Below are 14,179 nucleotides of genomic sequence, written 5' to 3' on the forward strand. Positions count from 1 at the left end.
ACAAGAACTTTCCTTTATTTCCTTCCTTCCCAATCACTGTAAAAGCAGTAATACAACTGACATCTTAGTCCAGTCTTCATCGATAGAATCGGGCATTTTCACAAGAACTTTCCTTTATTTCCTTCCTTCCCAATCACTGTAAAAGCAGTAATACAACTGACATCTTAGTCCAGTCTTCATTGATAGAATCGGGCGTTTTCACAAGAACTTTCCTTTATTTCCTTCCTTCTCAATCACTGTAAAAGCAGTAATACAACTGACATCTTAGTCCAGTCTTCATTGATAGAATCGGGTGTTTTCACAAGAACTTTCCTTTATTTCCTTCCTTCCCAATCACTGTAAAAGCAGTAATACAACTGACATCTTAGTCCAGTCTTCATCGATAGAATCGGGCATTTTCACAAGAACTTTCCTTTATTTCCTTCCTTCCCAATCACTGTAAAAGCAGTAATACAACTGACATCTTAGTCCAGTCTTCATTGATAGAATCGGGCATTTTCACAAGAACTTTCCTTTATTTCCTTCCTTCTCAATCACTGTAAAAGCAGTAATACAACTGACATCTTAGTCCAGTCTTCATTGATAGAATCGGGCGTTTTCACAAGAACTTTCCTTTATTTCCTTCCTTCTCAATCACTGTAAAAGCAGTAATACAACTGACATCTTAGTCCAGTCTTCATCGATAGAATCGGGCGTTTTCACAAGAACTTTCCTTTATTTCCTTCCTTCTCAATCACTGTAAAAGCAGTAATACAACTGACATCTTATCCCAGTCTTCATTGATAGAATCGGGTGTTTTCACAAGAACTTTCCTTTATTTCCTTCCTTCCCAATCACTGTAAAAGCAGTAATACAACTGACATCTTAGTCCAGTCTTCATCGATAGAATCGGGCATTTTCACAAGAACTTTCCTTTATTTCCTTCCTTCCCAATCACTGTAAAAGCAGTAATACAACTGACATCTTAGTCCAGTCTTCATCGATAGAATCGGGCATTTTCACAAGAACTTTCCTTTATTTCCTTCCTTCCCAATCACTGTAAAAGCAGTAATACAACTGACATCTTAGTCCAGTCTTCATTGATAGAATCGGGCATTTTCACAAGAACTTTCCTTTATTTCCTTCCTTCCCAATCACTGTAAAAGCAGTAATACAACTGACATCTTAGTCCAGTCTTCATTGATAGAATCGGGTGTTTTCACAAGAACTTTCCTTTATTTCCTTCCTTCCCAATCACTGTAAAAGCTTTTCTCTTTCTAACAACGTTCTCTTACAAAAATAGTAAAACTCATTTTCTTAGTTGCTCTGAAATGGTTGGAGATTCTTCCTGTGAAGAACTTGCCTTCCATGGCAAGTCCTCACCTCCCTCATGAAGCAGTGAACAGAGTCTAGCCTTTGCATCTTGAGGAGCATAACATGCGACTGCTTTCCTCAGAATGTTCACACTAAAGGAAGCTGGATAGAACAGTTTAGGAGGCTGGATACAACAGTTCAGGAGGCTGGATACAACAGTTTAGGAGGCTGGATACAACAGTTCAGGAGGCTGGATACAACAGTTTAGGAGGCTGGATGCAACAGTTTAGAAGGCTGGATACAACAGTTTAGGAGGCTGGATACAACAGTTTAGGAGGCTGGATACAACAGTTCAGGAGGCTGGATACAACAGTTTAGGAGGCTGGATGCAACAGTTTAGGAGGCTGGATACAACAGTTTAGGAGGCTGGACACAACAGTTTAGGAGGCTGGATCCAACAGTTTAGGAGTCTAGATGCAACAGTTTAGGAGGCTGGATACAACAGTTTAGGAGGCTGGATACAACAGTTTAGGAGGCTGGATATAACTGTTTAGGAGGCTGGATGCAACTGTTTAAGTTTAAAGTTCCATCTAATGCACAGCTTAATTACATTGCATTACAAAAAACTGCTCTTTTTTTTATCTTGCGTCGGCTGGGTAATCGTGGTCAAACTACAGTCCTGTTTTTCCAACCTTTACTTTTAGTAGTACAGAGCCTTCACAAAGAAAAAGTTTGTAGATGTGGACGTGAATGAAGAGAGGTCTAGGAAATGGTTCCCAAAGTGATTATGAGATAAAACCCCTATGGCTTCTAAAATTCTTATCACTTTTCTCAGCAAACAAGTCTGTTCCACCAACATGCATTTCATGAACTCCACAAAATTTACCTACTCAGCAGCATCCATACTTGTAAAAAGTTTTTATACCCTATTCTATCCTATGCATCAAACATTTCAGCCACTAAAAGTCCCAATATTGTTTCCAAGGTGACTATTTTGTGGTCCACCTCCTTCAGGCCGCCTTAAAATACACCAGTTGGTTAGAATCAGAATGCATTAGAACATCTATACTTCATTGCATCTTTTTAGTTAGCAAGTTCTCAGTGTTACCTTCAAGATGCCCTCCTTAGCCTGGGATACAGCCTACCATTGTGGCAGCTCCAAAATGCTAGAATCATGAATACAGGTTAAATGGAATCATGTTTTCTCATATTTGTGAGGTCTTTTCATAATATAGATATAATTTATATGCTACAATACTGCCAGAGTCTTAGAGATTAATCTATATTGACAGTTTCAGTATTGTGCCATTACATTTATAATTTAATGTTGGAGGGAGAGTGAGCTGTTCTCAGACACTCCTTGCATATTTCTTGCCTTTACAGAAAATACTTATCCTGTGGTTGTGCTGTGCAAGGCCCAGAACAATGCAGGTCTCAGATGCAGGATAGTAGTGTGCATCCCCCAGAGATACCATGTAGCTACATGAGAGCGTTTACTGCATTCTGTGCCAACTGTGAGGGCCCTACGCTCTGGACAAAATGTTAGTAAATGGCACCATCAGGTTCATAGGTTCATAGGTTCATAGGTTCATACTAGGCTATCTGCCCAATTAGTTTGAATAAAACTATGCCTATCATTTTGCTGTGCCCTCTGTCAAGCAGTTGACTGAAGTAATCCCTGGGGGGTATATGCAATCTCCATCCATTGGTCAAGATTTCCTCTTGAACAAGACCAGTGATGAATCTGTCCCTCCAGCACGCTCTATTTATAACCGTGGTCAAGGGTTTAAGTCTCCCCCCTTGTGGTGTTCTGAGGGATCTAGATTTTTTTGAGTGAATATTCATCAAATCTGGGTTTTACATGGCCTTATATGTCAGGCACAGGTCACCTCTTATGAGACTGAATGGAGACTTGCTGGAGTTCTTTTGAGACCCTTTATCCTTTTGTGAGGAACTTTGGGGGGCTTTTCAAGCTGCAGGGTGGTGTCTGTACATACATTCCGGGGGCATTGTACTCAATCATAGGTCTAATACCTTGATCTAGATGTGAATCCCTTCATGATCAGGGGTGTGATATATAAGGTTTTCCCTAACTTTAGCAACAACAGTGTGTCAAACGAAGCTACTCTCAACCAACCTCCCCCTGATCTCTGATGGGTCAGGATATATGTATGCTGTGCAGAGAGTGTTTTCCAGAGCTACCAACTTGATGCATGCTGTATGCCCATCACCTTACATAAATGCAGTGTTGTAAGATACCAACATGATGCATGCTGTATGTCCATCACCGTACATAAATGCAATGTTGTAAGGTACCAGCATGATGCATGTTGTATGTTTAACACCTTACATAAATCCAGTGTTGTAAAGTACCAAATGCTGTATGTCCATCACCTTACATAAATGCAGTGTTGTAAGGTACCAACATGATGCATTCTGTATGTCCATCACCTTACATAAATCCAGTGTTGTAAGGTACCAACATGATGCATGCTGTATGTCCATCACCTTACATAAATGCAGTGTTGTAAGGTACCAACATGATGCCTGCTGTATGTCTATCACCTTACATAAATCCAGTGTTGTAAGGTACCAACATGACGCATGCTGTATGTCCACCACCTTACATAAATCCAGTGTTGTAAGGTACCAGCATGACGCATGCTGTATGACCATCACCTTACATAAATCCAGTGTTGTAAGGTACCAACATGATACATGCTGTATGTCCATCACCTTACATAAATGCAGTTTTGCAAGGTACCAACATGATGCATGCTGTATGTCCATCACCTTACATAAATGCAGTGTTGTAAGGTACCAACACGATGCATGCTCTATGTCCATCACCTTACATAAGTGCAGTGTTGTAAGGTAACAACATGATGCATGCTGTATGTCCATCACCTTACATAAATGCAGTTTTGCAAGGTACCAACATGATGCATGCTGTATGTCCATCACCTTACATAAAAGCAGTGTTGCAAGGTACCAACATGATCCATGCTGTATGTCCATCACCTTACATAAGTGCAGTGTTGTAAGGTACCAACATGATGCATGCTGTATGTCCATCACCTTACATAAATGCAGTGTTGCAAGGTACCAACACGATACATGATGTATGTCCATCACCTTACATAAGTGCAGTGTTGTAAGGTACCAATACGATGCATGCTGTATGTCCATCACATTACATAAATGCTGTGTTGCAAGGTACCGACATGATGCATGCTGAAATAATCAGTAAGTAAAAATCAGTAATATCTATACAGGAATATCATAACAATATCTGCTATATCCAGAAGAAGCCCGGTGGGCAGGGGGGTACAGACAGTTATGCAGCAACATAATATGAATATCTCTGGAGTCAGTGAGGAACATCAGCAAAACAAAACAGTATGAACAACTATACCAGAAATGTAGTGTCCCATATGCAACCTCCCCCCAAAAATATAAACCACAGAAGGCAGCAGCAATATGACCTGCAAAAAATATACACCTAATAAGCGGAGGAAACATCAGAAGCAGACAAGTAGTCATCAGTTTAACAAAACAAACAGAATGTTTTCCAGTCAGTGACAGTCTAACTTTTTAATATTTGTTACAACAACACTACAGAACTGTGTGCTCAGGAATTTGTGTGTTTCCCAACCCCCATGAAATACACATCAGATGACTTCAACAGAATCATTAAAACACTATAGGTATACAACTATCATTGCAATTATTTATCGATATAACAAAATAATTAAGTACTTATATTGAACAATGCATAACTTGAAAATTTTCCAGCAATAGCCTCTGTAGTTATAATAAACACTCTTTCACCATTTCATTGGCAAACAAAGCAGTCTTCCCTAGCAAAATGGCAGTTCTGCTTATATGGTATAGCTAAGCAGCCCTGCACACTAAATATGTTAATTAGATCTCAACTCATTATCTTTCCTGAATGACTCAATCTGTTTGATGTGCAGGGTAGGTAAACATGGTGTTAGTGCCTACATGATGATGTGCACACCTCTGAGCAGTACAAGAACACATATTAGGAATTTTGTCTAGGTAATGCCTTGCAAGTGTGATTAACTAGTAGCCCTGCTTGTTCAATTACTTGTTTATCATCCTACTAATGAAAAGTACACTTACAAAGTGTGTCAGAGAAAAAAGCGTTAATGAGATTTAAGTTACATTTCCTTTGTTAGGAGAGAGCCTTATGCACACTTTGGTTAGCATTTTGTAAGAAGAGTAGGGTCCTCTGATGAGAAAGCAGTTGTTACTCATAACATATGTAACTTGGAAAGAAAGCTTCATACTCGTGGCAAAATGTAATACAGTCATTGTACAAAGACAATATGATGAAGTTAATGCATAAAAATTGAAAGCAGAAACTCTTGCCTTGCAGACTGTTGTTTGTAACCTCCCATGTTTTAACATCATCACTCCTGTAGTGATCAGTCACACAATTGTACTATGACAAGGCTAATGACAACAGTGTCATAACAGAGGTATAGTGCAGATTAACTGTAAATTTCAGAAGTACAACACAAAGCATATGTGCTTGGCTTTCTCTGATTTTGTAAGTAAATATTCAGGTTATAAAACACGTACATCATGTTAATGTTTCATTGTAATGCCATAGGTGCAGGGTTCAAATCTTGTGAAGGTGTCATCTCTGAAAATGTAAGGATCTGTACTGTAAATGTTTTCTGGAATAAATCCACAAAGTTGAGAAGTCATCACACTGATTTATAAAACATTATTTCTCTGGCTTCATCTTTTGTACCTTGAGTGACATTGTACATCAGTGCCCTTCTGTGATGCCCTTCACTAAATGACAGTTCACTTCTTATGGCAAAAACTCAAACTCTAATTTCACATGTGCAAAGACTTAGCTATCACTCACATAATTGAGACTGTCACTGGTGTGTCTTGCTCAGCAGTTTCAACAGTAGTGAATGCAGAAAACAGAGACATCATGTAACTTCTGCAATGGCTGAATGTGTTAATGGAGTATGTTCTGACTAATAGCACAAGGAGTGAAGGGTTTGAATCCTCCATTAGGGATAGTTTATGTTTGAGGGGCATACAACATGTGTGATCCTTGTTTTCTGTACTTTGGGCTGAATCACACATGTAATTTAAAAGGTGAATGCTGTAATAAAATTGTGTATTATGACGGTTTGTTGTTTGTTTTAACAAGAGAAATGTGTCCTGTGTCAGCTGCAGTTTTCATTATCATTCATTCTACTACAGACACATCTATATGTTTATGCTGTGAAAAAATAGTAGATGTGCAAAAGTTTAAAGTAGTAAAAATTGCAAAAGAATGTTTTTTTTTGTATTATGAGGAGTACAGCAGCACAGTTTTCAAAATAGGTATGAATACAGGTTAAGTGGAATATGTTTGTTATTATCCCAAATGTACATTGTAGTGATATATGTTGTTGCAAAGATCACCTCCTCTAAAATCTCTATGACCCCGTCCTCAATGTCTGTCATGACATGAATGCATCAGGATGTCATTGAAAACAATAAGCCAACAGTTGTAAAAATGTTCCTTACTCTTTGGTGACAGTTAACAAAGAGCACTGTTAGCAAGCAAGAATGGCTGCAGATACCCCACTCGGGCATTATAGATAAGCTCACCAGCTTAAATATAAACCCCTATGTCACTTGATGGGTTTCAAACTGGCTCAAGGACAGAACCCACATGGTTAGAATTGCTGGAGCCATGTCAGACTCCAAACCAGTTACAAGTGGCATCCCACAAGGCTCAGTCCTGGGACCTCTCTTGTTTGGTATATATTTCTTGGTGGTACAGGCCAACACGGAAGGACTGTGGCTGACCAAGTTCGCAGATGACTGCAAACTGGGCGCCATAATCAACTCTCCAGCTGACACAAGCATCCTCCAAAAGGGCCTCATAGAAACAGACAACTGGTGCCAGAGCCATGGCCTTAAGCTAAATGTCAAAAAGTGTATAGTCATCCCCTTTGGCAAAAACAAAGTGCCCACAAATTACCACATAGGTGGTAATCCATTAAGTACAGAAGAAGTCATTAGGGACCTGGGGACCCAAGTTGATAGCAATCTCTCATTTGACAACAACGTGGCCAAAGTGGTTAGAAAAACATTTTATATAGCCCACCTAATCATGAAGGGATTCACATCTAGATCAGGGGAGGTCATTGTGCCTCTTTACTCATCCCTCATCAGGCCCATAATTGAGTACAATGCCCCTTTTGGGATGTACCTTACCAGACACCTGCAGCAACTGGAAAGACCCCAAAAGTACCTCACCAAGAGGATCAAAGGGCTCAAACAGATGCCATATGCTGCCTGGTTAAAGAAACTTCAGCTCTACTCAGTGGCATACCGCCTGTTCAGAGGCGATCTGTGCCTGACGTATAAAGCCATGTCCAACCCGGAATTAATGGACATGCTGCACCTCAGAAAATCCAAATCCCATCGAGCTACACGCTCGACAGACTTGAACCTCAGCACTGAAATAAATAGGACATGCTGGAGGGACAGATTCATAACCCAGAGGCTCTCTTCACTCTGGAATAAAATCCCAGTCCAGGTTAGGCAGAGTCCCTCATTGACTCTCTTCAAGAGGAATTTTGATGAGTGGATGGGAGATCATAGGTTTACCCCAGCTATTACTTCTGTGTCACTGTTAGACAGAGGCACAGTATACTAACCTCAAAAAAAGGCATAGCAAAATTAATTTAAAATGGGTGGCGAAAGCCAAACACACTCTGGCTAGGCTTATAAATGCCCTAGGGCAGATAGCCTAGTATGAACCTATGAACCTATGAACCTATAACTGGTGCATCATAGTCTTATGGTAAAAACTCAGAATATCATTATGTATGTGCTAACACTTTGCAGTGTTCACACAAATAGACTTCACTTTGGTACACATCAGTTAACATTGAAGATATGACAAAATTCTAGTTGTCCACAGGAAAACATATTTGTCTAAAATGATTACTCTAATAAAGGAACACATCAAAGTACAACATTTGCTGGGTTGTCACAAATAGATCTATATCCAATCCTGTTCAAAATTGTACACCTCAGCTTACACCTTTGGAATGTCAGGTCCACGTCAGTGTTAGCAATTAATACACAGAATTCAGAAGTTCATGTTCCTTTTTGCCATGTTGATTCCAAGGTGCTATCACTCACAGTCATTAACTGTTTATATGCCACCAAGGCATCATGTAGCACTTAAATAAAAATTACACAAGGACACACTGAATAACACAAACCTTCATGGAGCTTTTTATGTCATTTTTGTTTGTGACAATGTTCATATCATGAATCTTATCAACCATTCCAGAGTACATGCCCAGAGGTAGTAGTATATCATATGAAATTTAAGTGAGATATTAGCATTAACCAGCATTTGCTGAAGTTACTGTGAAGCATTTGTATACACACTGAACAGCACACACAGCCAAGTCTTACGGCCATGTTTCTCACGTAAAGTGGACATTGAATATCTCCTACATACATTTCATTCCAGCTCATGTTTGTGTTTTCTGTTACTCTAATGTAGTTGCATAGTTTATCGGTCAATGCGTACTTACATCCTAATGGTAATCTTGCCCTGTCTGTGAGTTATGTTGTTGATACAGGTATTATGATGTGTAGCACAATACTTAATTCACTAGTCATTTTTCATTCCCAGCACAATAGTACAAATCCTTCAGAAGTTTAATTTGTGATAGTGTTTTAACTGTATATGTCTAGCAGCAGGTATTATATATTACAGTATGTTGCTTACAGAAGGTAATTCACAACACAGTATGATGCTTACAGCAAGTGATGCACAACACAATGTGATGCTTACAGCAGGTAATACACAATGCAATATGATGCTTACAGCTGGTAATACACAATACAATATAATGCTTAATGCAGGTAATTCACAATGCAGTATGATGCTTACAACAGGTAATACAGAACACAATATGATGCTTAGAGCAGGTAATACATAATGCCATATGATGCTTACAGCAGGTAATGCACAACACAATATGATGCTTAGAGCAGGTAATGCACAATGCAATATGATGCTTACAGCAGGTAATGCACAATGCAATATGATGCTTACAGGTAATGCACAGTCCAATATGATGCTTATAGCAGGTAATGCACAAAGCAATATGATGCTTATAGCAGATAATACACAATCAGGTAATACACAATGCAATGTGATGCTTACAATAGGTAATACACAATGCAATATGATGCTGACACAGGTAATGCACAACACAGTATAATGCTTACAGCAGGTAATACACAATATAATATGATGCTTACAGAAGGTAATACATAGTGACATATGATGCTTAGAGCAGGAAATGCACAATGCAGAATAATACTTTCAGCAAGTAATATGCAAAGCAATGCAATATGATGCTTACAGCAGGTAATACACAACAGAATATGAAGCTTACAGCAGGTAATACACAATCAGTTAATACACAATGCAATATGACACAGAAGGTAATACACAATGCCATATCATGCTTACAGTAGGTAATCCACAATGCGGTATGATGCTAACAACAGGTAATACACAACACAATATGATGTTTACAGCAGGTAATGCACAATGCAATAGGATGCTTACAGCAGGTAATGCACAATGCATTATGATGCTTGCAGCAAGTAATGCACAACACAATATGATGTTTACAGCAGGTAGTACACAAAGCAATATGATGCTTACAGCAAGTAATACACAATCAGGTAATACACAATGCAATATGATACAGCAGATAATATACAATGCCATACAATGCTTAAAGCAGGAATTATGCAATGTAATACGATGCTTACAGCACATGACATACAACGCAATATCTAGCTTACAGCAGGTAATACAGAATGCAATATGATGCTTACAGCAGGTAATGCACAACACAATATGAAGCTTACAGCAGGCAATGCAGAACGCAATGTGATACCTACAGCAGGTAATATGTAACACAATATGGTGCTTACAGCAGGTAATACAAAAGCAGGTAATACACAATACAATATGATGTTTACAGCAGGAAATGCACACTCAGGTAATAGAAAGTGCAATATGATGCTTACGGCAGGTAATACACAACTCCATATGATGCTTACAGCAGGAAATGCACAACACAATATCATGCTTACAGCAGGTAATATACAATGCAATATGATGCTTGCAGCAGGTAATACACAACACAATATGATGCTTACAGCAGGTAATACACAATGCAATTTAATGCTTACAGCAGGTAATACAAAACTCAATATGATGCTTACAGCAGGTAATATACAATCCAGTATGATGCTTACAGCAGTTAATATGCAGCACAGTATGATGATTGCAGCAGGTAATACACAATCAGGTTATACACAATGCAATATCATACTTAAAGCAAGTAATGTTCAATGCAGTATGATGCTTTCAACAGGTATACACAACGTAATATGATGCTTACAGAGGGTAATGCACAACGCAATATTATGCTGACAGCAGGAAATGCACAACACATTATGATTCTTACAGCAGGTAATTCACAATGCAATATGATTTTTACAGCGAGTAATGCACAATATGGTATGATGTTTACAACAGGTAATAAACAATGCAATATGATGCTTACAACAGGTAAGACACAAAGCAGATAATGCACAACACAATACAATACTTATACCAGTTAATTTACAATGCAACACGATACTTACAGTAATAATACACAATGTAATATGATGCTTACAGCAGGTAATACACAATCACGTACTACACAAAGCAATATGATGGTTACAGCAGGTAATACACAACTCAGTATGATGCTTACAGCAGTTAATGCATAACGCAATATGATGCTTATAGCAGGTAATCCACAATGCAATATGATGTTTACATCAGGTAATTCACAACACTGTCTGATGCTTACAGCAGGTAATGCACAATGCAATATGATGCTTACAGCAAGTAATACACAACACAACATGATGCCTACAGCAGGTAATACACAATGCAATACAATGCTTACAGCAAGTAATACACAATGCAACATGATGCCTACAGCAGGTAATACACAATGCAATATGATGCTTACAGTGGGTAATACACAATCAGGTAATACACAATGCAATATGATGCTTACAGTGGGTAATACACAATCAGGTAATACACAATGCAATATGATGCTTACAGTGGGTAATACGCAATCAGGTAATACACAATGCAATATGATGTTTACAGCAGGTAACGCACAACACCATAGGATGATTACAGCAGGAAATGCACAATGCAATATGCTGCTTACAGCAGGTAATACATAACACAATATGATGCCTTCAGCTGGTAATACATAATCAAGTAATACACAATGCAATATGATGCTTATAGCAGGTGATCCATAACACAATGTGATGCTTACAGCTGGTAATTCACAATGCAGTATTATGCTTACAGCAGGTAACACATAATCAGATAATACACAATCCAGTATGGTGCTAACTACAGGTAATGCAAAACACAATATGATGCTACAGTAGGTAATGCACAATGCAATATGATGCTTACATCAGGTACTACACAAAGCAATATGAAGGTAATATACAACAAAATATGATGCTTACAGCAGGTAATACACAACGCAATATGATGCCTTCAGCAGGTAAATCACAACACAATATGATGCTTACAACAAGTAATACACAATCAGGTAATACACAATGTAATATGATGCTTACAGCAGGTAATGCACAATGCAATGTGATGCCTACAGCAGATAATACAAAACGCAATATGATGCTTACAGCAGGTAATACACAATCAGGTCTACCACAATGCAATATGATGCCTACAGCAGGTAATCCACAATGCAATTTGATGCTTACAGCAGGTAATATACAACCAATATGATGCTTACAGCAGGTAATACACAATCAGATAATACACAATGCAATAGAATGCTTACAGCAGGTAATACACAATGCCATGTGATGCTTTCAGCAGGAAATGCACAATGCAATATGATGCATTCAGCAGGTAAATCACAGCACAATATGATGCTTACAGCAAGCAATACACAATCAGGTAATACACAATGTAATATGATGTTTATAGCAGGTAATGTACAACGCAATGTGATGCCTACAGCAGGTAATATAAAATACAATATGATGCTTACAGCAGGTAATCCACAATCAGGTCATCTACAATGTAATATGATGCCTACAGCAGGTAATCCACAATGCAATATAATGCTTACAGCAGATAATGCCCAGCACAGTCTGATGCTTAGAGCAAGTAGTACATTATGTAATATGTTGCTTACAGTAGTTATTACATAATGCAATATTATTCTTACAGTAGGTAATACACAATGCAATATGATGCTCACAGCATGTAATGCACAATGCAGTATGATGCTTGCAGCAGGTAATGTCTTCACTGATAGATTTCCACTGATTGCCTCTCTGGTTTCACTAGTTTCTTTGCATTCTACCTGGTTTACACCCCTTTTGCTATCCCCCTCCCGCAATACTAAGTCTATATTAGAATCCTGCTGAGCATGGAGCCATCTTTAAATTACTAGTCTTCCACCAGGACACAAATGCTCATCAGCAATTGAATTCTACTTGCTGGTAAGCCATTAGACCTCAGGAATTTATTTAAAGTGTTCTGATTTGTAAAGTAACACTTACTTTTTGTTGCCCATTTCTCTTCTCTTGTTGAGCTCTTCCCTGCTCCATTTGCCCTATCTAACACTCGGGCTCTCTCTGCTCCCCTGCCCTGCCACCAGTTCCCTCCCACCTCCACTCCCCTCTACATTTATAGTAATCACAACCACACCTACAGCTCAACCTCACATTACCTCCACCAATCAGAGCTCGAGTCAGATCACATTAGACCGCACTCACTTGCTCCACCACAAAATACTCCTAACCACTCTCATTTCCGGTAGGCATTATTACATCACCCATACTACTTACCCATCCACATATAGTGCAACCCTATAATTCCTATCCACACCTCCACCTAGAACCAACTTAAACTTTATAACCATGACTATCACACAACTAAGTTTAGTCTGTCTTGTCATAATTCTTTATAACTCCACATGTTATCACTCTAGCAATATCCCTAAACTTAGTAGCACAACACTATATTATGCACTCTCATATACAGACAATGAACATTATAATAATATCTGCCCACAATTGTTCAAGAGCTACATAACAGACCAATTCAGAAGTAAACACATATGCTCTCATTCCTACTCCAATAAATGCAATACTTTCTCACACCCATCACCAAACTCCAACATCTGTATCACTATTTTAACACCAGGCTCACCATAAGTGGGGACATCCACCCCAACCCAGGCCCAAATCCATCCTGTCCAACACAAACGGCTCCAACACAATTGTGAGAACATAAAACCCCTTTATCTTCATCCCTGGGCAAATCAACAACAGCAGCAAAACCAACTATATTTTAATGCTAAATATTAATATTAGAAGTATCAAAAATAAAATACCTGAACTCCAGGCCACAATAGCACACTAGTCCCCAGACATAGTTGCTTTAACAGAAACCTGGCAAAATAAAAACATAGCTAACTCAGACGTTCTCCCTACTGGCTACAGTATCATTAAACAAGACAGACCAATTCATAAAGGGGGTGGAACTGCCTTACTGTGTAAGTCCAACTTAACTTTACATCAAATACTCAACTCCTACCCCTCCTCCAATAATTGGGACATGCTTATCTCACAATTTCAACTTCACCCTAAAAAGGTCATCACCACAATTGTGATCTATATTCCACCTCGTAATACACCTGCTAACCTTGAAGACATCTTATCTTGGAGT

Source organism: Protopterus annectens, chromosome 16.part0 (assembly GCF_019279795.1).
Source record: "Protopterus annectens isolate FY-2018-M chromosome 16.part0, PAN1.0, whole genome shotgun sequence".
NCBI classification, from domain to species: domain Eukaryota; kingdom Metazoa; phylum Chordata; order Ceratodontiformes; family Protopteridae; genus Protopterus; species Protopterus annectens.